General features: G+C 39.0%; 1 protein-coding gene across 13 annotated transcripts in view; it reads left to right on the top strand.

The window, feature by feature from the left end:
• Positions 1–27,427, top strand: part of ESRRG (estrogen related receptor gamma) — a 473,643-nt gene that overhangs the window by 36,296 nt on the left and 409,920 nt on the right. The window lies entirely within an intron of this gene.

Genomic DNA, 27,427 nt, shown 5'->3' with positions numbered 1-27,427 from the left:
CAATCGGCTGCTACCTTGCTGCCTCGCCTCTTGGATTACCAAGGGCAGCGCGATCTGTCCGCGGGAGCTTTGGAGGTGGCACACGGGGAAAGAGACATTAGAACCTCACCCCACCACCGCTCTTTTTCTTAAAACATTTTCTGATGAGCGATTTGCAGGAGCCAAACAGGCCTGCCTGCCAGTTAAATACTAGGGGAATTATTCTTATCTATCCCCCTCCCTCTTATTAATATGGTTTTACCACATTGTGCTACTGATTGTGTGAAGCAGTGCTCTCATGTGCACTTACTTAGGAGTAACTCCAATTGAACTCAGTGTGATTTACTTTCAAGTAGACATGTATTAGAAGAAGTACCATTGAACAAAATGGGTCTCAGTTTCAATAAAATATGTATGGGGTTGGGGAGCACGGAAGAAAGCTTGCTGTGTTTGTGTTGAGATTATGTGTGTTTTCCTGCTCTCTCTCTCCCTCTCCCTCTCCCTCTCCCTCTCCCTCTCTCTCCCTCTCCCTCCCTCTCTCTCTCTCTCTCTCTCTCTCTCTCTCTCTCTCTCTCTCACACACACACACACACACACACACAGCAGTTCAAAAATCAAGAGGGAAGAGGGAAAGTGACATTTGGCTTGAGGTTCATGCAATCTTCCTTCCTCTGAGTATCAAGGTTTAGAGAAGTAGATGATAATTAAATTCCACAAAGGTCCCAAAACTTGTGGCAGCAGAAGTTGTACTGGTCAAAAGGGATTCCCCTACCCCCTTTTTTATACCCATTGTTTCTTGCTTGTGCCCTTTTGGGGAGCTGTAAATCTGGAAGGTGGGAGAGGAATGGGACAGCTTTCTATCCAGGGAGCTGCTATTTGGCAGGAGGATGACCTAGATAACTGGGCCCCTCTTGTGTGGGGTATGGTAGTTGAGCCCTTATGGGGTGAGAGGTGCACCTTTCTTCTGTTGTCTTACATATTATAGTTTATTATATATACATGCTGCAATCAATGGGCAATGTGCATTGCACTTTGCATAGTATCTTAAGCAAAAAGATAAGACCCTGAGGAGAGGGGTGTTGAGAGAGTCAGATAGTGAAAGAGAGATGAGCCTCTTTCTGCGAGAGATGACTTGGGAGATCTATGCACCATTGTTTCAGTGGCTTGCTTTTGTCCCTACACACAGTGGCATTTCATCCCTACATGCAGGCATCACACTCTTTTTTTCTTACAAAGAAGGAAACAAGTTTGTGTGTGGGAGGAAACCCCACATTTTAAACTACCTATATATGTATAGCACATAAAGCAGGCTTCCTCAACCTCGGCCCTCCAGATGTTTTTGGCCTACAACTCCCATGATCCCTAGCTAGCAGGACCAGTGGTCAGGGATGATGGGAATTGTAGTCTCAAAAACATCTGGAGGGCCGAGGTTGAAGAAGCCTGACATAAAGTGTCAGGAGCACGTTTTGTGTATGTTTTGAACAAAGGCATTTGTGCTTCTGTGTCCTCCTGAGCTGCATGTCTGGGAGACCTTTGTGTGTTTTTAAGCTGTGAGTAGCTATTAATGTGGTGGATTCTGCTCCTTACAGTTAGCTGTGACTGCACATGAAAACATACTTGGGAAGTTGCCAGTGGGTTGGTGCATTTTCTCTCAAAGGTTAAAGAAAGAAGAGGGAAGACAGGAGGAGGGGAGGAGGAGAACTGTGATTGCTCACTTGCTCACATTGTAGATTTCTCCCTCTGCAGCCATGTACTTATATGTCTTATTAAACAGGCTTAACTTAAATATGGCTATTAGGGGAGTACTTGTGGAAGATACACGAAGGCAGAAGAGAAATCTGAATTTTCTTCATGTAACTATCAATGTAGAGGAATACTGCAGAGGTGATGCATTTTGACTATAATAGGGAGGGTTAGAAGAAGGCAGCTGTGGCAAGGTTTTAGGCATGCAGTTTTATTTTGCATGAAGAGATGACCTCATAGACTCATAGAGCTCAATGTGTATAACACCCAGCCCAATAGGATGAAGGCACTCTTTCCTGAGAACAAGCCTTATTGAACTCAGAGGTAGAAGTGTATTGGAGTAGAGTAGACTATCAGAGCCATGCCACACTGGCCACAGATTTTTTTTTTAAAGCCATGGCTTAATGTGTGCTACTTCCATGACTCTTCCCCTACTCCTGCACTACAGACTAAACAAACCAGAGTCTGACTTGTCATGTCATCCAAACCTTTACCCAAGGTTTGTTTATCCAAACAAACCTTGTATAGTATGTCAGTAACAAACCTTGGTTACTGCTCTTGGTATATGTGGAGAGAAACAAACTACGAGCCTAGGCTTGGATGTTATAACAAGTTAGACTCTGCTGTGCTTCCCGGTGATGCAAAAGATGTAAAAGAGGAGAGCCATGGAAACTTTTGAGCAATGTTTACTAGGCATGCTACTTGCTCACCTCAAACCATAGTTTGTTTAAGCTATGATTTAATGTGATCAAATGGGGGCAGTTTATGAAAGCAGTTAATGAAATGATTTTTAAAAATTTTGATGAATATGGATACAGTCATACCTCATGTTACGGATGCTTCAGGTTCCATGTTTTCGCGTTGCGGACCGCAGGAAACCTGGAAGTACCGGAACAGGTTACTTCCGGGTTTTGCCACTCGCGCATGCGCAGAAGCACTAAATTGCACTTTGTGCATGTGCAGAAGTGCCAAATCACACCTGCGCAGACGTGATGCTTCAGGATGCGAATGCTATGGGTTGTGGACCTGCCTCCATCACGGATTATGTCTGCAACCCGAGGTTCCACTGTATATCACTGGTTTAGATGTTACTTTAAAAGAAATAATTTAGAAATTAAAGTGATTTATGCAGAAATCTTATATCTGCTTATGTAGGAGTAAGCCCCAATGCAATAAGTAGGGCATTTTTGAACTGACATTGCACTGCCAGGTTTGCATTCTATGTGATGTCTGAATCGTAACTTACTTTTTACATCAGGCATGCTCACAACACAATTTAATTTATATAGGCTACTGATTCTTTTGAACCGGAATGAGCATGGTACACATAGTTTGTCATGTTTGATGATCTTACACACAGGTGCTCAAGGCCATGGCCAACTGAGACTTGCCCTGGCATGTTCATGCAACAATAAACTTGGCAACAATAAAGATGGCAACATGTTGCAGTTTATGGCTATACTAATTAATTCATTCTAATTTCATGCAGGGATTTGTAACATATGAAGCTACTTTAATACCTTGGATGTGCAGATTGTTGGCCATAGGGATGCATGCATGTGCCATTATTTATTATCATTGTCCTTATAATAGTAATAACTTTTTAAATGGTGCTTATTGTTGTGATGGTCTGTTGTGAACCATTTGTGAGGTCCACCTGAAAAGTGCATGTAAATATTGCCTCCTCCATGAGAGGTCCGGACGATGGCAATATGAGAACAGGCCTTTTCTGCATTGGCTCCCCATTTGTGGAATGCTCTCTCCAGGAAGGCTGACCTGAAACCTTCATTACATATCTTTAGGTGCCAAGCAAAAACATTTCTCTTCAATCAGGCATTTGGCTGATTAACATTCCATGGTAGGGTTGCCATATGTCCGGAAACAGTGGGCGGAAATGGCTGTAATGTCCGGTAAAATCCAGACTTACGGCAACCAATAACAAAACTTTTGTATCCAGATTTTCACTTTTTGAAATATGGCAACCCTATTCTGTGGCTTTTTAAATGTGTTTGTGGGAGGGGGAGTTATTGGTTTGCTTTTGTTTTGTTATATATTTTGTATGTTCCTGCCCTGCAGTTTATATCTGCAGTTGGGTGGGGAGTGGTTCTGGCTCCTTAGCATCCTGTCATTGGGATCTGTATGCCCGGCAGTGACTCATGTGTGGTTCGTTTCTATTACGGTACCCTGGCTCTGGAGCGCCCCCACCCTGAAATTTGATTGGCTTGAGCACTTACTGGCACCCCTAAGACTGGTGAAAACCTGGCTGTTTGTTCCAGCCTTTGGATATCAGCAATGCTGCTATTTGATATTGCTGATATGTTGTTTTTATTGTATTTTTTCTGGAATATGTGTACTAAACTGAGATTTTCTTGCTTTATTTATGTTATTATTACCTCCCCATCATCCTAGATCTTAGAATGTAGGTTGGGATACAAAATAAATAAATATTATTGTATTCTATCATTAAGTCACTAAAATATTTATTTTTAAAAATATTTAATAGACAGAAGATAGTGATTTGATGCTGAAAGTATCTGATATGAAAATAAGCAGATAATTTAACTACATTAAGTGTATGCACTAGCATACTCCCTTCTGTTCCCAAAATTAAAAGGTTACCATCTAGAGTATTCTATCTGCTTTGTTATCATAGCACTGCTTATTATTGCATCAGTATTTCAATATTAAGTGATCTTAAAGATATTTCATCTTTCATTTTGAACCCAGAATTTGAATCAGCATTATAATGTCAGTGCTATAAGATAAGGCATAACAAACTAAGTAGACAGCTGAAGGGCTCCTGTTGAAGGTGTTGCTGAGAAGGATATCTTGGTTTGTTCTCAGTAACCTTGTTTACAGGGACATTTCATTGCAACCAGAAATTCAGCAGGAGGCTGCCTAGACTAATGTCTGAGTGTTTGAAATTGATTGTGAGTGTCTTTTTCTTTATGAACATTACATATGCCTTAACAGCATACTTATGCAAAACTTTTCTAGAAGGTTTTTTTTTGTGTTGTCTGTGAGTGTATTGAAGAAATATGTGTCTATATCTGCTTTCATGTACAGTAAAAGAAAAAAGAGGGATGATCTGATCTGATAATGGTTTTCCAATATGCCAGCCAGGATTCATTTGATTTTAAAAGTCTCCTGGGTTTTAAATGTGTATTGTTGACTAGTCAAAATAGTCTGTTAGGTCTAAAAATTGAGAAAGCATGTGTGTTAATAAGCAGTTACAGTGATGTGGGATTCAACACTTTGTTAAGATCATTCACTGAAAAATGCATGAATATAAAGGGTCAGAGCTAAATGCCAGAAAACACATTTTAAATTGTTGCTAAAATATTTTGAATAATATGCAGGATATGTACTGGTCATGCATTTTATACAGTATTTTATAACTCTAAACTAGTTGTATTGTAAAGCTTTATACATAACTATATATAACTTGTATGATAACTTAATAATGTCAGAGTTGTATTCAAGAAGGCCAGTATGGTCCTCGTTGGTCATATCTGAACACTCTATAAAGCAGTGGTTCCCCTTTGCTAGTGGGCAGCTTTGTTTAATTATTAGGGCAAAAAATATGCATGCAGACAAAATCCTAAATAAATAGCCTCAGTCCTAAGAAGCAATAAGGGTTACAGCAATGAAACTTACCTAATGCAATTTTAAATCCATTCACTAAAAAACCTTGACAGTATCTGCCTTCCAGGTAGTGCACATTTGGAAACAATATATCTCCATTTAAATGCAGATCTACAGTTTTCTCCAGGGGGCAGTTGGTGAATCTTTCGACTGAACTGCTGGTACTTGAAAAACTAACTGAAGATTTCCCCATGAACAAGGGACCGTTTCAAGTCAGCTGTTGGAATAATGATTATATATTTTTTTCTAATATTGTAGTTTTATATTTATTTCAAATGCCTTTTGAAAAACCAGACTGAGCTAATACTACCTTTTTGTGTGTTTTTACTCAAAGCAGTTTTACCTTTATTTAGAATGTTTAAGGATAAATAATAAGTCTGACAAATCAGTTCCTTGTTTTTATGTTGCCATGATGTTTGCATTTGAATTCTACACCCCCCCACCAGATGGATGGGGCAGACTTCCTTTGATTTTGACCTAGATTCTGTCTTATTATTCCTATATAGTGAGTACCTTGTAATTTCCCACTGTGAAAATAGGTGAACAACTGTTGATGCCATCTAGCAGAGCTGCATGGACAATAGGGCTATGGTGCACATGCGGTTTAACTCCATCACTCCTTGAAGATTTCATTATGAGAGCAATGTGAAAACGGGTGCTTTGTTAATATGAGGGGTGGCATGTGGGGGAAGGAGGGAGGGAAGTTTGGGGGTACAGTAGGACAATGTTCATCTTATTAAAATACTTTAATTTGCTTTAGTCCAGGTGGTTTTATGTTAACCATGCTTAGGGTTCAAATGATGTCAACGTTTCACACAGAGAAACAGCAGAAGATGTCAAGTTGAACAGACTGTGAATACTGCATGTTTTCAGTTACATTTTCCACCTGTGTTTGCTAAAAAGAGGGAATACTCCTGGATCTGAGGCTGGAAAAATATTTCAAACGCCTGAGCACAAGCAAACATCCATTTTTTAAAGGCACCATACCTTGCTAGGGAGGAAAAACTGTTTCAAATTAATAGATAATAGCACCAAAGAGACTAGGTAGAAAGGGATTTTTCTTGGCCATACTTAAGCATACAGCCTAGGTTGGCTTCACATACCCACACTTATCACATGGAAATCCCACCCCACCCATCACTATACCAATATTGCCTGTCATGCAACCTGAAAAAGCTTTTGAAAGCAAATACAGTATGTAAAAAGGAAGCTTTGAGAGAGCCAATGCATTGTAGTGGATAGAGAGTGCTGAACTTGGCGAGACATGATTTTAAATACCCACCCATTTACAAATACTTATTGGGTGACCTTGGAGCAATATTTCTTTTCTTACATGGAAAACACAGCTGTGTGAATCTACTGCAGGTATCCCTTATATCAGGACCCATATTCTCTTTCTATTAAAGCATCCACAGCTTTCAGGAACCTCTAGCAAAATACTTCACCTTAAAACAAACAAAGTGGGGGGAAAGGTGCTGAGCCTTCTCCAAAATTTATACAAATAGACCTATAATTTTTTATTGAATGTGAATACTAGGTAGATTGCTTGAACATGAGAGAGGTTGTGTGGTGCTGTTGGAAGTGTAGGTTGCAGCGACTCGGGACAGTAACTTTTCAGCACGGGTGTCCAGATTGTGATAATTCCCTGGAGTTTGTATGGTTCTCACATGACAAAGCTTCCACTGAGCTGCAGTGAACATTATTTTTCCACTGGACCTATGACCTTGAGTGACTTTCTGTTGTCTCAGACTTTTCGGCTGTTCTGTATGTATATGATAGCTTTTGTTGGTATGAATTAATTTATGAATTGCTTAATTGTTGCAAAGGCTTCCTGGGGGAAAGGCAGCCTACAAAAGTAAATTAATAAATACATAAATATGTGGGGATAGGTGGAATCAGGGCAGAATTTCTTCCCAGGTAACATTAGTCCCACTTCTTATTTCAATGGAGTTGTTGCTGCTTTTTTTAAAGGCATGGCCAAGAGGAACTAGGATGCCTAATTCTTATATAATGATGCACTCCTTTCTTAAGAACATAGGAAGCTGCCATATACTGAGTCAGAACATTGCTCCATCTAGCTCAACTGTCTACATTGACTGGCAGTGGCTCTTCAGGGTTTCAGGCAGGGGTCTTTCCCAGCCCTAGCTGAAGATGCTGGTGGTTAAACTTGGTTAAACCACTGAACTACAGCCTTTCCCTTTCTTAACACATAACCCCCTGAAAATGCCTTACTGAAAACCCACTACAGGATTTGACTATTATGTTGTGCATGTTGTGCAGAGACTGGAACATTTTGTACAGTGTGATGTTTCCTTTGATAACGGAAGGAGAAAAAAATATTATTGAAGCCATAGGATAAGAGAATGGTGCTATTTTTCTAGAACATATTTTCTGATGGGGAATCTAGTGGCAGTTGCTTTGAAGCATGTGTAATTGATTATCATACATTTATTTTAAAAAGGAGACATAACAAGGAATCTAACATGATGTTTTGGAATATATCTGCTCTCCACAATGTTCTTGAGGAAAATGTAAGGTTGCAGGCATCATTTCATGCCCTGTATGGTTTTGAACATAAATCAAAGAAATTGTTGGAGAGTTATAGATGTTCATAGCAACTGTAACTATAATAAACACATGCAGTATATATTTTCCAAGCTATTTTGTATCAGCAAAAAGCTGTAGTTGGCAATTGGTATGAACAATTCCACTTAATCACTCAAAATTTGTTTCTTCATTCATGAGAAATACCAGTATAGCATAAAGCCATACACCTTAGGATTAGGTTTAGACAGTGCTTTTTTCTAAAAAACATGTTTTGGGATACTCTCATTTTCCTACTCCTATTGAAATACTGCCCCTCAATGAGGCCAAACTTTGATTCACAAAATGTTTAGGAGTATGCGTACCCCTGCGTCCTCCCAGAAAAAAGCACTGGGTTTAGTTTTAGAAACATTGATTAAAGTGGGGGAAGAGTATGAATTAGATGTACTAGTCTCCTAAAATCTAAGGCCTGAATGTCACCATCATTTTCTAAATTAAAGGTACTGTTATTTTAGTTACAAACACTTTAGGAATCACCTTTTAGATGTATTTTAATTATCAGTAACTGTAATACAAATTTTATCCTTGTTACATAATATGAACATATTTAAGGAATTTAGGGGGGGAAAGTACAGTAACAGGACAGAAAGGAGTATGCACCATCTATTCTCCAACAGCTTGCATTATCTACTCTGATTAACTCCTTCAGAGTTTATACCGTGAAAGTTAGCACTTTAAAAAGCAACACCACCTCTACTAACTTCAAACAATGAATGCATAGACATTTCATTTCATAAATTCCCTGTGACCTGCAGTGGCTCCCTTACTACTAAAAAAAGAGTTTCATTTTCTTCTTAGTTAAATAATATCCGCAATATATATACATTTTTGGGTTGGGTGAGAGTAGGGGCATGGCAGGGAGGTTCCTGATACTGCATAGTTTCAGCCACATCAGAATTCTTTAAATACATCTTTCTGCCCTGCATGTTAACCATTATTTTCAACTACATTGCACAAAAGAGCAGGGGTGCCCTCAGGATTGTGGGTGCCCACTGCGACACACGGATGTGAAACATCACACGCACATGCCTGCACATGGTGCGTGTGACCTCATGCAGCCAGTGAGGCACCCTTTTCCGTGGTGAGGGGCTTCGACTTGGACTCTGCCTCCACACCCGAAGCTTACAACCCATAAAAAGATGCCTCGCTGGCTGGCTGCAGTGAACAGAGCTGAGCTGCTTCTCTCCCTGCTGACTTTTTTCAATGACTTTGTGGTTGCCCAGCCCCCACAATCTGGAGAGAAGGAAATTTGCAAAGAACACTACAGGAGAACTGAACAAAATAAGCAGGCATAAATTAAAAACATAGAAAATATGAAGAATTGCAATATAAGTGTGTTGCTGCAGACTATATATTAAGAAAGATAAAACATCATGTCAATATGTTCTGCAACTTTAGACATGTACATGTATCACTCAGTACAAATAATAATACTGTTCAGTCTTTGTATTTAATGTGGAATGAAGGTCAGGGTAGCGTTGTGCACTGTGTAAAAGGCCAGATTTGAATCAGGGTGCCTGGTTTTCAAATCTTTATTTAGACAAATACCCCTCAATCTAACATGATTTGCAGGGGTACTGTGATTCTACACTGGGAAATATGTATGCTCTCATTAACTCCTTGGACCACTAAATTTAAAAAATATACAGGGAAGCAATTTTAATTAGAAGGTGTTTCTTAGTACAGTATAAGCATAGCACAGAGCCAAGGCTTAGTGAATAGAGCACATCCAATCTTTATTATCTCCAGGTATGGCTTAAAGCCTGGAGAGGCACTGCCTGTCAGTGCAAATGAAACTGAGATACAATGGGCTGACTTACCATCATAGAATGATAAGAGTTGGAAGGGTCCACAAAGGTCATCTAGTCCAACTACCTGCAATGCGGGAATCTTTTGCCCAATGTGGGGCTTGAACCCACAACTCTGAGATTAAGAGTGGCATGTTTTACCAACTGAACTTAGTATAAAGCAGCTTCCTATGTTCAGTAGCTACCAGGAGCAACGTTTACTTAAGCTATGCAGTTTGTTTTTAAATATTTTTGTTTTCAACTGGGCAGGTGGGTGGGATATAATTTAATGAGTAGGGATTGTAGGAGGAGTATAATTGGCCAGTTTACATTCATTTCAGTGGGTTATTGTAGCATCAGATTAAAAAATTCCACTTTGTATGCGTGCTTCTCATGTCAGGCAAGAGGTGATACTTTAGGAAGACTAGGATATACACGCCTACAACAATTCAGTGTATATTTTCTTCCAGTTAGATCAATGGCATTGTGACCAGTTGGGGAGAAACTTTCACCGAAGAGAATTGATGCTAAGATTGTTCAAGAAGGAGCACTGTACTTTAAAATGTGGCATTTACACGGTGCCACGCACCCTGCATAGTACCCTTGATTTCTCAGGCCTTCATTTGCAGAACAAACAAATACACACAAACTATTACTATGTTTGGAGGACAGTTTAAGGCTATGAGCAGAATTTATAAATTTTTTGGCAGTGGAGACTTACATATTCAGTGTCTTTAGGTTTTATTTGGAAGATATTATTAGTGTGGCTATTAGCTAAAATCAGCTCAAATATTTGTGAATGAAAATGCTTATGATGATGTGTAAAAAGTTATAGCAATTACATGTCAATTGATTTGTTCCTTCATTTATTCTAACATAGCAAGTTCTGTATGTGATGCCAGTTATCTAGGTGAAGTCATCATTGTGTTCAAATCTACATTGTAAAGAGAACTCTGCATTAATTGAGCTGAGACAAGGTGAGGAAGTGAAGGGTAATGGGTTCATAACTAGGGCTTCCATATGTCCTGATTTTCCTGGACATTACCGGGATTTCAAAGGCAGAACTGACATCTGGGGGGGGGGTATTTCCAAAAGGCAGCACTTTGTTCTAGATCTTAGGTAAGTCAATTAAAAAATTGTGGGGTGGTTTTTGTAAAAAAAAAAGCTCTCAACAACTTTCAGGGTTTCCTGGTTTTTACTTTTAGGAATATGGCAACCCTATTCATAATCTTATTTTAGGTGTGTTTAGTAAGGTGTGTTCAGAAAATTAATGGCTAGGTTGAAGTACAGTGCTGATACAGTATTTCCAATATTATATGGGGCAATAAAGATACAGTAATAACCAGTTCTGAACATTCTAAAGTCATGTCAAAGAAATAAGCCCCTGTTTTCAGGGGCTTGGTTACTTTGGACTTAGTTTGAGGAGGAAAGAAGAAGGAAGTAACAATGCATTTCTGATTCTTCACCCTGTCCTAAATGCAGGAGCTGAGGCAGAAGAACATATTTTTCCTGCCCTTTCAAAATCTCTTCTAGGATTGCAGGGATGTAAACACATTATTGGTGCTTTGTCCCACGCACCCAACTAAGTTGGTTTTAAGAAAGTTTAAGGAGCAATGCAGTTGCTTGGTTGGGTAAAGCAACCTGTATCTCCAATTGGCTGCAGTTGTTGCTTCTGCTGATTTGTAAAGGTGAGAGTAGCTTTGCAGAGCAGGGCTAGCTCCTCAATTGGGTCCATCAATTTCAATTTTGAACAGAAGTCCCAGAAGGCATCTCCACCTCTTTACTCTCTCATCCATTACTGAAATTTTCTAAAATCAAATGAGATGCACAATAGTTTCTGTCCACAAAAGCACCCCAACTGTAGTAGATTTACTCAGTAGATCTAATCTATTGAGTCTGCTATCTCTTCCTACACTCCATCTGAAGACTGTTATCAATACAGCCTCTATGGCTTTAATACCAAGCCAGCTTTTCATTACAACCTGCCTCCCTTTTGCTTGAAACCCAGCCTGATTAAGAGTTCTGGAGAAGCTGAAAGATTACTTACTATTTTAGAAAATTCAGGTCGGCCTAATAAAAGGGTTGCTCTACTATAGATTTTGGATTTTGTTGTTGCTCTTTCTGTAACTTGATCAAGGTAATTCAGCAGAAGCACGAGGTTGTGGCAGAGACAAAAATCTGACTCCAGCCCAGTGCCTGATATTGTATACCATACTCCTGCCTCTTTCTTCAGTATACAAATTATTTCACCCTCTTCTAGGAAGTATCAGCTCAGTCACCTAGGATGCAAACTTGCAGAAAATAACGAGGTATTCTAGGAGGAAATTATTGGGGTGTAGATATTGTAGGAACTGGTTCAGATGGCTATGATGATTATTACTGAAGGTGGCTTTGTTCAGTTCACTGCTTCTATTGATAGAAATTTGGTCATGTGTCTTTTCAACCATTTACATCTAAGTAACATACAGAGGAATAGACATTTCTATGGTTTACTTATGTAATAAATTCTACTCAAGACCCAAAACTTTTGTGTACAAAAGTTCTTGTATGTATACATATATTCTTAAGATCTTAATTATTTTCCTGTCTGAATTCTAGGGCATACCCTTTTGCTGTACTGTCAGTTTTAGTTTCTGCCTTTTGGAGCAAAGTTCACAATAACAAAGAAATAGCACACAAAATACTGCTAGCTAGAATATGCAGAATGCCGGGGGAGGGGGGGGGGATAAGGGTGCTGAATAAGAGAAAGAATCATAAACACTCTTGCAATGCTCAGAAACAAGTTTGTTTCAACAACAATTAAAATGAACTATGATTATGTGCTTAATCATGGTGCATGTAATCCTACACATCAATTATGCCTGTGTGAAAGATACACTGAGGCATCAGCACAATGTCTAGCAAATTGTATACATGCCGAATCCACAACAGGAGAGGAAAACACATTACTTCAAAAAGCACACAATGGAGCAAAAACAACTGCCACAGTCTCCATGCCTGCTAATCATGGACTATTGTGACAGTTGACATCTCTGTGCCACTCTGATGCAAAGGCAACCAGTGCACTGACAGGGATGCACCCCCAAGGACAGGAGCAATGAGCCAGCTGCTGCAAGTCCCAGATATCCCTGTATAATAACATAGGAAGATGAATTATTGCAAGTCAGACCCTTGGTCCATCTAGCTCAGTATTGTCTACACTGATTGACAGTGGTTCTTCCAGATTTCAGAAGTTTCTCCCTACCTGGAGATTCTGGGAATTGAACCTAGAAACTCCTGCCTGCAAAGCAGATGCTCTACCACTGAGCTATTGTCCTGCAGCCAGGGGTTCATTCCTTTTAAACCACACACTGCTCACAAGGACTGTTTTCAGTCCAGACAAACAAAGGAAACAAAGGAGAAACCTCACAGCACAGAGAAGAAACAATCTGAGACACCTCTATGCTCACCTAGGAACTATTTATTTATTACAAGATCATATGCAAGATCCATTGTACTCTCTAAAATAAGCAAACACTTGGGTTGTTTCCAGGTTTGCTCACTCTTGAGTCTTGAAATGATCCTGCAGCAGCACTGACTACTGCCTGAAAGCAGTACTGTAACTTGGATACTGAGTAGCCTTCCTTAAAAAATGAAGCTCTGATAATCCATCAGAGGATGCCACTCATGGATGAGACAAAAGAGGCAATTTTCACAAAGTTCTACTCGCCACTGCAGCTTTCTGTGCTACCTCTCTGGAGCAGATTTCAGGGGGCTGCTGGGGGGAAGGGGAATTGGTCATATCTCACCCTCTTTTCTCAGAGCAAGAGGTTCATTGAACAGCACACTGTTCACAGGATCTCTGGCTCCAACCCGGTGTATATATATTCTGAAGCAAAGTGCTGTAAAACCACTTTGAAGTCAATGGTCCTGACATGAAGCATTCTTCCCTACATCACTGTGTGCAGCTACTGAAGAAAGGCAGAACCAAACAAATTAATCTCTAAGGTACCATAACACATGTTTCAGTTCTGCTACATACTAACAATGTTGATTGTGTGTTTGCACTGCACCACAATGCTGACTGCAGAATATGGTACCAGACTCCAGTCACAAGCCCAAGGGGACATGCTGCTCTCTTGATTAGGTGTAGTTATCTGTGCCTGTGTTAAAGAAGAAGCAGCCGCCATAATTCCTAGCATACTAGGATGTCACTGTCTTTGCTTACCTTGTGCTACATCTAGATCTAGATTTAGCAAATTTCTTAGTTGTCTACTACAAAAAAGTCTCTATGTGGCTTTCAATAAATACAAAAAATTCAAAAAAATGTAATCTTATCATCAGTAATTAACATACCAGACTATAGTGACCAATAAAACTGCTAAAAAAATCACTGATGTCATTCTGAATTAAGCAGTACTGATAAAAAGTAATAAGGTACCACAAAATGAAAGTTCAGGCAAGTCTTCAAATAGTGCTGAAAAGATGGTAAAGTTGGTGCCAGGCAGATAGCATTACAAGACTGGATTGGGTGAGGTGGGGACAACTGAAAAGGTCATCTGCTTTGTTGCAGGTCTCTGAACCTCTCTTGGAGAGGGCACCTGGAGAAAGACCTCAAACAATGTTCTCAGGGTATGAGTTGGTTCATGTTAAGAGAAGCAATTCAATGGGAATTGGAGTTTTATGCCACAACTAACTAATCCTTGTTATTAGTCTGGCCACTGCATTTTACAGTAACTGCACTTATTGAGCTGTCTTCAAAGGGAGCCCCATGCATCATGCATTGCAGAAATCTGACCTAGCATAGCTAGGTTATTTTTGCCTAGATAGGAGTGTAACTGTGGGAGGGTCTCTGCATCAGTGAAACCACTTCAAGTAACAATGCTGGATCCAGGAGGACCCTCAAACTAAGAATCTGATCCTTTTGGGAAGTGCAACCCTATCCAGAACCAGATAAACACTGACTTCCGGGTTAGCGCGTCTGGCTAATGGCGGATTCCCTCCGAGCTCCGGAGGGAATCGGCTCAGCAGGGGATCGGGTCTTACCGTGCCGGCGACACGGGGACCCTCATAAACCACGCACACGGAGTGCGTGGACATGGTGACTCGGCGGGCACCGTAAGCGCCCCCCCGACTCGTGAAAGAGCCTTTTTAAAGGCTAAGGATCGGGTGCCAGGGAGCGGCGTGGTGCTGTGAGTCTTCTGCTACCCCTGCCGGGCGAAGCCGCATGCCATTCTTCAGTCAGCGCTGACTTCTTCCTGTTAAATTTGGACTTAAAAGCAAGAGCAACAACCCGTGAGTAACTTGAAAATTGGATTACAAATTTTTTGGTTTGGATTTGGCACGAACGGGGGAGACGAAAAAAAAAGGAAGTCCGCCTCCTCCATATTGTTAACAGTGCAAGCAAGGATTTGTCAACTAAAATTGCGGGAAAAATTTGTGTGATTGGATAAAAGATATAAACCTCACGGATTTAAAAGAACTAAGTTAAGGTGCTGGAGGACAAGAGAGTATTTTGTTTTGAAGTAAAATACCACCCTACTCAAGCCCGGGAGCAATCTGAGTTAAGAGCCTGCCGAGATATAGATATTTTTGACAGCTGTCAAATTTGCTGTCAAAGTTGAAAGGACTGAAATTGAAACTCTAATTGATTAAATCGCTACAAAATATCACAAATAAGGAAAGATTGATACAAACAAATCTGACTTTGGGATCGGAGAAGGAAAGATTACTAAGTAACCAGAACCCCTCTAGAGGGGACTTTCGGACATTGCAAGAATGGAACTAAAACAAGGAATACAGGAAATACGTGCTGACTTGAAAGAGCTGATCCTTTTCGTGGGAAAATTGTTACAGAAGAATGAGAAAGGCCATGTTTTGTCTACGAGCCCATCAGACCCGAAACTATCTGAAAATACACTAACTGACTTGGAAAGGGACTCGTTGCGCAAAACACAGGCAGCTGGACAAGGAAAAGAACTCAAGACTGAGGAGGAAAAAACACCTGCCAAACAAAAGGATTCAAAAGAAGTGAAGGCTGAGACACTGCATAAGAGAGAAAGACCTGTTAAAAAGAAACTCAAACTGACCAAGGTGAAAACAGGACTATTTGGGACATATAGATTCAGGAAACAGCGTTGGAATACTGGGTATAAGCGAACAGGTCCAACTGAAAGAATCACTGCCAGCACTGAGAAAATAAGTCACCGATCCTGGGAGTTAAGCATGAGAGATTTTCAAAGAAATCAGCTGAAAGGAACTGTGAGAGACTTGCGCGCCTCGGACGTGAGATCGCCAGGCTAAAAAGATGGACCAAATGTACTTTGGTTAAGGATTGAAACCGGGGGGAGAAGGGTGGGAATTAACAGTCCGAAGGGGATCTTTTCTCTTCTTTGTTTTTTTCTTTTTTTTCTTTTTAATTTTTATAGAACAAAGACTAGTATTATAAGAATGGGGAATCCGGGGGAGGGAAATGGTGGCAAATTTAGGAAAGGTATTTTCTTTCTTTTTTTAGATCCATGTGTATATTTCTGTCTATTCTTTCATTTTTATATAGAGGATTAAGGGATATATGTTAATGAAACGTCAAAAGCATAATAAAGTATAATTTTATAACTAAAATGTCAAAGCACAAACAAAGTATAGATTTTATAACTAAAATGAATTTAATTAAATTAGGGATAAGTAACTTTAACAAAATAAGGTACAGGATGTTCAGGGGAAAAACTTGCTAGAATAAATAAATTGGAGCTGGGAAACAATAGGAGGAGACGTGGGGAAGTCCTGAAAAGAAGCTATTGAAAATAAGTGTGAAGAGGAGAATATTTTTTCTTTTTTATTTTTTCTTTCTGCTGGTGTACTGCATGTTTATTTGATATATTTGATGTAACCTTTTTGGAAAACCAATAAAGATTATTTAAAAAAAAAAAAAAAAGAACCAGATAAACACTGCTAATCCAGGCAGAAGACCCACCAACAGCATATCTCTTTTGTCTGGATTGAGCTTCGGTTTATTAGCCCTCCTACAGTCCTCCTACAGTCCTTTACTACAACCAGGCAAAGGGGACTTTTGGAGTAGGAGGGCAAGGGGCTCCCTTGAGCCTGCACCTAACACCCTGTTGCATTAAAAAGCTGAGGAAAAATAACATAGATCTGTTCCATTTCTCTTGCACATAATATTGTTTCAGTTGCAATGGCAGAAGCCCCTGGTTAGGTTGCTGTTGCTGAGGCACAGGACTGGCTTGCCCCATAGCTGCTCTTTAGCGGAGTTACCATTATTGAGATAATGTATGTGAAACACTTTGTGTTATATAGATGCTAAGTATTGTTAATTTGGGTCAGGGTTTGCTGTGGGTATAAAGTTTTCAGTTGCAGGGCATGTTCTGAAGGCAGATGTCTTGTTGAACTAAGCAGGGTTTGGCCATTTTCTGGAAGGGTGGCCACCCGGGAATTTCATGTATGACACAATGAATTTCATGATGGAGGAAAGTGGTGATATAAACATAATAATTACATATGTTACATGTATGTGTGTAGGTAGGTAGCTAGATAGTAACATATATGTACAGATGTTTGCTTAAAGTAGACTAAAATGGAACATGAATCCAGTAATGACTCTCATTCCAACTCAGAGAGCAATGTGCTCTTGTTATAGTGAAAATGCATATCTTAGATGTATTGACATGTGAATATTCCATACTGAATGTAGTAGGACTTATTTCTCAGTAAACATTTCCCTGTGCATGCTGCACAGCTCTATGCACCTTTACTCGGAAGTAAAACTTGTTTTGTATGGGACTTATTAATTATGCATAATTATGCATGCATGATATTGCACCTTTGAGGAAGTTCACATCATAGTGTTAACATATACTGTGGAAGTTCTACTGAAATCAGTGGGGCCACCAGGCATTGTTTTGGGAATTGGATTGTCAGAAGAAAATGTAACAGTTAATAAGCGAAAAACTAAATTAGGATAACAAAGCATTTTTCAGAACTGTCTGCAGTCCACTATGCAGCCAAACCACAGAATAGGTTAGGATGTCTGTTATGAAGGGGTAATAAAAGCTGCCCTTGCCATTTCTTCTTCTCTATCATTAAAGGCACAAGAACCTTGATTCTCTAGCTGCTAGCTCCTTAAGTATTTCCCTCTCAGGAATACATAAGGATTGTGGAATATTTGCCAACTTATAATAAAACCAAAAACTAACAATACACTTTAAAGTTATTTTTGCATGTGCAGGAGTAAGCACAACTTATTTGAGTTGTGTGAAGTTTGTCAAAGGCTGCTTTGCACTCCATAGTCTGGCACAAGCTTCACTGAAATGTGATGCCATTGGTTTTTCAGAAAAGGTTTCTTTCTGCAGGGCTGCAAACAGGCATCAGCTGCTACAACTAGGGAGCAAATCAACCTTCACATTTTTAAACAGCTTTTTCCCAAGCCTGAGACTTTTCTCCTAAGATTTCTTCTCTATTTGGGAAGTTCCTTCTTTCTTTTTAAAAAACTATATATTGTCAGATTTAGCACTTTACTCATGTAATCAGATCAGAGCTGAGATCATTGCTGCATGGTAGAAAAGGCATCCTTAAGACATTTGTCCTTGAAACTGCACCAAACTCTTGGAAGAACCCAGAACCTGTAAGTATGTTTGATTTAAGCAATGATAGTGCAGTGCAAACCTGCAATCAACTATTATACAATATCCGATTAACAGTGTCATAGGGATTTTTCTTCCTCCCCCTCCCCCGACATTCTGTTACATTCATTTTCAGTTCGTTGTAAGGAAACAAATCAATTCAGGCTTCTGATACAGTGACTTTGCAGTAGATGAGCTAGTAAAATGTTTGATTTTAACTATTTGTTGTGTTCTTGTGGCTGGTGGGACAGACATTACATCCACCAAGCTATAGGTGACTTTTCTGCTGGTTTTTTAAAAAAAGGAATTTAAATGTGTGTTGTATCTACCTTGTAAACAAACAGTCCCCTCTCTCCCAAAATAACAAGCCACTCCAGACAAACAGTAAGTAATGAGGCAAACACAATCCATCGATATCTACCTTAATTAACACCAAAACATATGAGTTTGCAATCTTAATTTACTGGTAAAGAATACTTTTGCCTTAATCGAATTCTACTTAGTTCTGTCTGTTTTGTAATTTATTATCATGTCTAAGTTTCTTTGCATAGACTGCAGTCTCATTAAACCTGTACTTAAGCACTCTGTGTTTACATTACAGAAACATCCTGATTGTTGTTCTTATTATTTTATTGTTTTTAAATATATTTAAGAAATGACACTAGAAAATAAATGTCAGTTTTATTATTCTGGAAAGCTTAGGGTGTATGTAGTAGTCTCCAAATCCAACAGTACAAACATATTCAGTTATAAGCTCAGCTTAAACTGGCGAGAATGGTTTCAAAGTAAACATGTTTACGATCAAGGTGCCAGTTTTTGACATGTCCCCGCTTGTAGCTACAGCTAATATATATAAAAAACCCTTGAGTTCCCTTTCAATAAATTTTTAATATACAACAATACCTATATTTATAAGATTAATTTCTCCCAGGTTAGCCTGATTGATAGCTGAATTGTGGTTCCTTAAGTGCTTTCTTCATGAAACCCACAGAAGAACTGCATTCCATTTAACTAGTGAATGTAAAAACTGGTAACCATGGATTCAGCCACCACTAACTGCTGAGTGCAATGACTTGTTGTAAACAATACAAATGAGCCAGGATAGCAGAAGCAACCAGACATGAAATGATTTTAATAGAAATTATAGGAAGGGTCATGTGATGCTATATCAGCTTGTGTTCACTATTAAAGGAAAAGTGTTTCATTTTCTTCTTCTAATGCTCAGTTTAAATAGTGTGTTTCTTCCAGGCTCATAGTTACATAGTATCCACTGAAAGGGTGGTAGGGAGTAATTCTCTGAAAATGTTTCTGGTTTAATAGCATATTAAGTGTCAATTTAACATTAGAACAGCTATACTGGATAAGTTCAATGACACATCATCCAGCCCAATATTCTGTCTCTGACAGTGACCAGATTCAGTTGTTTCAGCAACACTTAACAATACATTGTTTTGTTTTGCTTCACTTTCTAAAAGCAAGTTTCTGTACCTTTTTATGGACTCCCAGATCATACCTGCAAGTATGTTGGTAATGTCTGTAGAAATCTGCAGTCATTTATAGCTGCTTCTTGGAAGCCGTCATGGCAGAGGAAAGGGGCTTGAATTTTGGAATCTGGATTAAGTATTGTACACCCCCAAGTCCTGACCTTGATCTAGCACCTTGTGCATAGTTTCAAGTAATCAAGTGATATACATTGGGGTAAAAATATATTTATTTCACAGATATGACCTTGGTGTCATAGTGGTGGCCCGCCTGGACATCCTGACTGGACATCCTTGGAGCACTCCACAGCTGGGGAGCCACCAATGAACAGCCCTGTTCATTTGGTGCAACCATCTGCAGCTCTTTTGGGAGGGCACACATGAAGAAGGACTTCAGAAGATGAACACAAGGTCTAGGCAGCATCACATGGGAGGAGGCATTCATTAAGGTATTGGGTTCCTGAACCACATAATTCTGTCTAGGTCAAAACCAGCACTTTGAATTGAGCTGGAAAACTAATCAGCAGCCAATGTAATTGGGCCAGACTTGATGTTACATGTTCAGGCCTCCTGGTCCCAGTCAATCATCTGGCTGCTGAATTCTGTACTAGCTGCAGTTTCTGAACTGTCTTCAGAGGCAGTCTCACATACAACACATTGAGGTTGCCAAAGCATAGACAAATTGTGTACCCACTCCTTTACGGGGAGTGGACATCCATCCAGAACAGGTTGAACCTCACCTTTCTTCTCAACCATTCCCTTGCCTGTGCAATTACCTGCCACGTGTAACTTTTATTCAACTGCTGAACCTGAGAAGCACATTCAGATGTGTGCAGAACAAAATGTAGTAGCAGCACATGTTTTTTAAGCATGCATTTACCACAACTTTTGCATTTCAAGAAGATTTAAGTAGATATCTAATATAAATAGAGAAAAATAAGCTTCAGTGTTGTGACGAAATGGTTAATAAATGCTTTGACTTTGATTTCTCATTCACTGTCCCGCAAATTCATTTTCTTCATTTGAAGCCTTTGTCCTTTGGAGTCCTGATAAGCTATTCTGATGGTAGGGACATGCAAATCATTTGCCCTGTTGGTATGTCATGTTTCAAGATTTCCTACCTTTTTTCTGTCTCCTGCCTATCCTTTATAAAGTTTAACTATAGCTAACATCACTTCCATACACAGTATGCATTAGCATACTTTTTAATGTACTGTATGTATTTCAAACTCCTTCAAAACTTCCTTAATGATGCCATGTTTAGCTAGTATCTTCTCTTTCTGCTGTGCTAGTTGCTTCCACCCATTCCTCTGTTAACAAGATAAGACTTCGCAATTGTGAAATAATCAGTGGACCATTAAATTAAATAAAAACCAAGGTACTGCAGAAAGCTGTGGTCAAGGCTGCAATCCTCAACATATTTGCTTGTGAGCAAACCCACTGAAATTAATTAATATATTAAAATTATAGCAACTCTGATTTCAAGTTATCGCAAAGTAAATCTGAATTGCACATCAGTAATTTGCAAGTTTCAGAAACATTACCGGAAAGATAATGTTTATCCGCATAAACATGGATGCTTGGACCCTTAAACCTGTTGCAGTTTAGCTTTCATAGGTGTCACAGATACTCCATTTATTGCGCTCTTCCTTACGGATATCAGAGTTTAATACATGGGATGTCTTGTGTTAAATCTTACAGTGTAGCCTGCTAAGTATGCTACACTGAGTTTGATGGTACTTACTCCTAGGTAAATGTGTGTAAGGCTGTAGGCTTAGACGTTATTTTGTTTATGTACTAAAATATTTATAACCTCCCTTTTCTATCCTATACTAGGATGGGGTCAATTATTATTGTTATTTCTTAAATTTGTATACCACCTTTTATCTGAAGATCCCAGGGTGGTTCAGAAAAAAAGGAAAATTAGAATACAAAATACATAATAAAACCAAATCAGAAACAAATCAGTAACACCCCCTCCTCCCACAAACACATTTTAAAAACTATAGAATGTTAATCAGCCAAACTCATTGTTAAAGAGAGAAATTTTCACCTGGCGTCTAAAGGTATATAATTCAGGCAACTTCCCTTGGGAGAGCATTCCACAAATGGGGGCCACTACAGAAAAGGCCTGTTCTCGTGTTGCCACCCTGCAGACCTTTAATGGAGGAGGCACATGAAGAACCAATAATTCTGTTTCAGTTTCTTAAAAACTAATTGCAATAGTTTTTAATCTACATTTACTTGTAAATGACTAAACAATAGGCTTGTGGGGGGGACACACGACATTTGTGATGGCCCATATAAATGCTGCAGTAGGAAATATCTTAGGAAAGGCATATGTGAGAGTGAAGGGAAACGTGTCTTCTAAGATAGTGCCTATCATTTTTGCTTTTTAGAAATGAAATTTTTAGACCAGAGATTCTCAGGCTTTCTACCCTGAGTTGGGTAAAAATTACTGTGTCCCACCTGTCACAAAATGGTGGCATGTGTTGGCCACTAACATCACTTTCTACTGTTAGCTAATCCATCTTAGAAATTGTTTTAAACATTGCCACAGTGTTTTCCTTGTGCAAGGAGTTCATAGCTAAGCCTTGCCCGGGCCCGGGCTCTTGGAGGTATTGTAAACAATTAAATTAATTTTGCAAAAATCTTTTGATGAAGCATTTGAATGCCAACCTAATAGTTGGTGCCCTAATAGTTGTGCATAGTGAATCTAGGTTTCTAAAAATGAGCACTGATCAGCGAAGGTTTTGTTGGGATGCCATAGCGTGACATTCCTATTCACTGGCTTACTTATAGGCTTGATTTTAGCAGCTATAGATATTGTAAGATATTGCCTGTGTTCAGCTAGTGAACCATATTACGCATGATATGGATACATGCACACTATACAGGAAGGCAAAAGATAAAAGATCAATTCTTATGGATCCTGTAGTCATGAGCTTTTTAAGGATGAATTATGGAAACTTTGTAATTATTGTGGGTAATCTTGCAGAAAATTAAATCTTTGAGTTTTGCATGTGTGAGGAAGTTTGGGCTACATGGCTCACCATAGCTTTGTGAGCTTTCTGTGCAGTTGGCTCCTTGGTTACCTGTCAGGCTTTTGCTTTATTTAATTTCACTGCAACTAAAATGCTATTCTTAAGCAATCCATGGGAAGCAACATCAAACCCAAATCCAGGTTTTCTTTTTTCCTTCCTGAATTCAAAGATAATGTTTCTCAGAACTATAAGTCTTTAAAATTCTGGCCTTTTGAGGGTGGCTTTGAACCTTGTTGAAGTTTGTAAGGTAAGAGAGAGAGAATGCTCTTTGTTTCATTTTTGCATTTTGTTTTTTATTAATCTCTGATATCATGACTGAATAAAATATAGAATACAGGGAAGACTTTGGGGTCATATTTCAGTAACATCTCATTTTAACTGTAACGTGGCAATAGTATTCTAAATGGGGTGAGAGCAGAAACTCTGGATTATAAATGCTGATGAAAAGGCAACATACATTAATGTGTGTGCATCTTTATCTTGTGTGTATATGTATGTTAATGCCAGTAACAGGGTTTAGAGGAAAAAACATCATTTTAACTATAATATATCAGTAGAAGCTTCTGACTTTAAATGTGTGGTGCAATGTTTAAAAATTAAATTAATTCTTCTAATTGAAATATGGAGATCTCTGACAACTATACTTCCAAGGTATTTACTGAAGACACCTTCATGCTAGACAACATTTCATTGTCTCTATTCTATGATGTATTGCCCTCCTATATTTGCATATCTCAGTTGGTTGTGAGTGAAACCCAGAGTGGTGTGGTGCTTAAAATGTCAGACTATGGCTATGGAGACTTTAGTTCAAATCTCCCTCAGCAAAGAGGTGATCTGGAGCCAATCACTTTTTTTTAGCTTAATTTTCCTCACTGAGTTGTGAAATTTTTTAAAAATAAAGGGAACCATGTACATCACCCTGACTTTCTAGAAGAAAGATTTATACAAATTGTCTAAAGGCTCCATATTACCGAAGTGCAACAGTATCTCAATTTTTCAGGTTTACTTAGAAATGAATCTCAATGGAGCTTATTCTCTAGCAAATGTAACCATACAATGCAATCCCAGAGTGTTCCATTGAGTTTACTCCCAAGCAAATGTTCTCCCTGGATCAGGGCAATAGCATGGGGCAAATGGTTAAAGCTGCTTAGCCCCCACCAGGCCATTAATTATGACTGTTCTCATTTGCCTGCTGTTTATATATATATATATATATTTAAAAACCATTCACACAATTACTGATTGCACAAATGATGTCTCATCAAGTACCCCCCCCCATAGTCACAGGCATTATTTTCCTGTAACCTGATCCTATATGGCTAGAGAATGGATCTAAATGAGGCAACCATGTGGGTATTTATCTATTTTATCTGTGCTTAGTGTGTGTGTGAGAGTGCATGCATGTGTTGATGTAAAAATTGGGGTTTGGCTTAAAAGTCGCTTGTTTCTTTCTCCCCTTGGTTGGACATCACACGTTTTCTCAAAGCATAGCGGACCCCTTTGGAGCCCTGAACCAACCAGCCCTGTTCAGGGAAGTTTTTAACGTGTGATATTTTACTGTATTTTTGGTTTTTATGGAAGCCACCCAGAGTGGCTGGGGAGGCCCAGCCAGATGGGCGGGGTATAAATAAATAAATTATTATTATTATTATTATTATTATTATTATTATTATTATTATTATTATTAATTCTAAGTGTTTTACATCAGTGTGAAGAAAAGAGGCTGAGTGTAAGCAAGCTAGGGTGGGCAATTAAGATTTTTCATAAGCAGTACTGTGCTGCTTCCACTTTAGATGGAAGCAGTACATGAGGATGAAGTCAATATATTTGTATCCTGTTAAATCTAGGTTCTTTCCAGCCATAGCAGTATCTATGCAATGATACTTTTGTGTGTTTTCCCACATCTCCCTATGTGTACATCTCGATACTTAAAGTCAAACTAGATGTTAAGTTAAACAGGCAGTTTGACTTTGATTGTTTTCTTACTAGCTTGGTGGGTGGGTGGGTGGATGGGCACCAGGAACTCTCCCTCCCTAACACAAAGTTGCTATTTATGTTGGGAGTCAAAATTCTCTCCACACACAGACATTTTGAGAGGGTGATATTTTTTTTGGGGGGGGGGAAACCATAGTGCAGAAGGGGGTTAAACACACACCATCACCATGCCCCAGTCCCAATCATGATTTCCCTCCATTGCTATCCATTTACAAAAAAAGATAAACATGCATGACCTAACATTTAACATAACGTGTAATTTGGTCCTAACTGTAAAATATTTGGTCCTTGAGCAGTCCAGTTCTGGTCCCCCAACTCAAACTCACTTGATACCCTCAACATTTCATTGCTCAGCTGCTCTCGAAATTGTGTAGGTCCTGGCACAGGGCCTTTTCAAGCATTGGAAGGTGTTTTTTTTTTAATGTTTCATTTTCTTTTAATTTGCAAACTAATCTACATTACCAGTATTGCCAGAGTATGCAGAAATAGGACCCTATATTTTGTTGTTGACGTCCCTTGTTTCACTTTCACAGATACCCAAGTATTGAATTAAAGTGGAAAAACAATAAGAAACTTAAGAATTGCATTAGCAATTAGTATTCTGAGCAGCTTGAAACAATATGTAAAACAATGAAACCATACGTTCATTACTCTGGACTTTTAGAATCTTGAAAGAGGTTTGACAAGCTATATATTTTTTTCACAACATCAAAAACAACTCCATTTCAGGCATCTGAAAACAGAATTAATTTTGAAAGAGCTCTTTGGTGCCAAGATGAGTCATATGCCTTATGAATGTTCTAGATGTAAGGAGTTGGGCTGTCATAGCCTTCTATTTTGTAATCTTGCCGCATTATTTGCTTGATTGGAGGATCAGCTGCTTGGACAGCTGTAGAGATTCTTCCAGCTTGTAATAGTGCAATGTTGCAGAATCATGTGATCCAAGAGTGACACGGCAGCATCCACTGTGACATTGCAAAGGATCCTGGGAAGGCCTTTCTGGATCATGTCAAGCTTTATTCACCTCCATAAAATATTGCCATAGTTTTTAAAGAGTGTTGGAAATCATTTGAAGAAAATAATCGCTTCCCAATTAGATATGCATACCCATTTCTTTTGTCCTGGTGCCGTTTATGGTCAAATATCAAAAGCTACGAAAACCTTTCAAGTAATACAAAACCTCCTCTGTGTTTTGTCGGGGGTAGGGTGGCAGAAACAAGGGCAGCTCTACAAACCTGCTTTCCATGTGTGCTTCTCAATGCAGGATATTGCTGCATGCAGAAAAACAATGCATCCTTCATGGCTGTGAACAGGTGCATTGCTCCACTGCTTAACATGTAGTATATATGACGTGCATGTATAGGCACAATTTAGGTAAACAGCCTCCTCTGAACTCAGTAGAACATGCCTTCCAGTTGGAAACAGTTATTTGGCTGTGATCAGTGTGCCTGCCTCCTGCAGCTTTGGAATATGAAACTGCTCTTGTGCAGGAGTGTTTGATGTGTGAGCAAGTTCGAGTTGAAGCCGGTGTCTTTAAAACAGTATTTGCAAGGTGTTTGAACTGTACAAGTGAAAGGCAGTGTACAAAATGAGGAACATTTCTTTTACTTTTCATATTTGAGAGTTTATGTACTGAGAAATCCATGTTCAGCCATACAAAACTTCTGAGTATCCATTCCAACGTGGTTGTCTTCCATAAATGATGTGTTAATGAGGATAGAGTATAGGTCATGAGCCTGCAAGTATGTGTGAAGCTATGATGAGCTTAACCTACCAGGTGAAAGAAAGGTTAGTATACCAACTGCATGCACACTTCAAAGCATGTGGCTAGTTCACTGTACTAACCTAATTATCTGTGCTATAGATACTTTTGACAAACATATCTATAGCCCAGATACATTTACTTCACAGTGGGAGATATCGGAGCCCTTCTGTGTTCAGTTGCCAGTTTCCTGAATCCAGTATTTTGCTTTTCTTTCTCAGGCTTTCTCTCTTAGCTTTTCAAGGACTCCTCCTCCTAAATTCATTTAATGTATCATGTTTGTTTTCTTGATAAATGTTTAAGATACAGCAATTCTTGAACCACCACATCATTGCGCTACAGACTGTGTAACTAAATGGGTAGATTCTTATTTGATACTTTCGTTATTCTGTGTTTCTTTGGGATATTTAGGTCAGCCTCTTGATGATGCCCTGCATGTAGCAATTACAAAAAGGAAGAACTTGAATTAAGATATGTGGGTTCCAGAGATTTCCAAAATTTGGAGCCTCTGGGTAGACATCCTGTATCTGCAGAATGTCTGGGATTGTTCTTATACTGTATACACAAACAATCCTAGCCACCTCCAGGTAAATGCCTACTTGTGCAAACACAGTTTATGAAGGAGGTTGTTAGTTTTATTTTCCCCAAGTTACTGAAGTATGTTGTGTTTGTAAACAATAAAGATAATACCTGGATTCTCTTTAAGTACCTTATGGAAGTGACTTTAAGCACTTTATTCTTGCTTTTATGTAAGAATTCAGAGATGCGTGTA

The sequence above is a fragment of the Podarcis melisellensis genome (genome assembly GCF_964234715.1).
Source record: "Podarcis melisellensis genome assembly, chromosome: 3".
Classification (NCBI taxonomy): domain Eukaryota; kingdom Metazoa; phylum Chordata; class Lepidosauria; order Squamata; family Lacertidae; genus Podarcis; species Podarcis melisellensis.
This window is presented reverse-complemented; position numbering and strand designations above follow the sequence as displayed.